Raw genomic sequence first — 458 nt, 5'->3', positions numbered from 1 at the left:
CTATGCATCCTGATAAAGTTCCCTTGGCCTTTAAAATTAAACTAACCCCATATCATCACATACCCTTCACCATACACAGAGATTGGCATGGTTTTTATTTTTCTTAATAGCTGGTTTATTTGCATTGAGAGATGATTTTATGGAAAGTATTCCATGCCTGTCTCTATGTATGGTGAAGGCTATGTGATGATATGGGGTTAGCTCCCGGGCTAAATCATTAATTACAATAGCCAATAATCCGCTAGTCGAGCTAGCTACTGAACAACAACGTCAGCTAATGTTTTTTGACACTATTTTGACACTACTATGATGGAACTAAACCTAACTCTTATAAGTCACAGTAATAACGACCAATTTGACACATTGTTCTAACATTCAGCTATTTTAGTTTCTTATGTTTCAACTTGGCTTCTACTCTGCGCCATTAAAGGACCAACTTCTTCTCTGGGGACTAGCAA

At 37.3% G+C, this 458-nt stretch overlaps 1 protein-coding gene across 4 annotated transcripts in view; it reads right to left on the bottom strand.

Moving 5' to 3' along the window:
* Positions 1-458, bottom strand: part of bean1 (brain expressed, associated with NEDD4, 1) — a 53,101-nt gene that overhangs the window by 12,177 nt on the left and 40,466 nt on the right. The gene's annotated exons all lie outside the window — the stretch shown is intronic.

Source organism: Etheostoma spectabile, chromosome 17 (genome assembly GCF_008692095.1).
Source record: "Etheostoma spectabile isolate EspeVRDwgs_2016 chromosome 17, UIUC_Espe_1.0, whole genome shotgun sequence".
In the NCBI taxonomy this organism is placed as follows: domain Eukaryota; kingdom Metazoa; phylum Chordata; class Actinopteri; order Perciformes; family Percidae; genus Etheostoma; species Etheostoma spectabile.
This window is presented reverse-complemented; position numbering and strand designations above follow the sequence as displayed.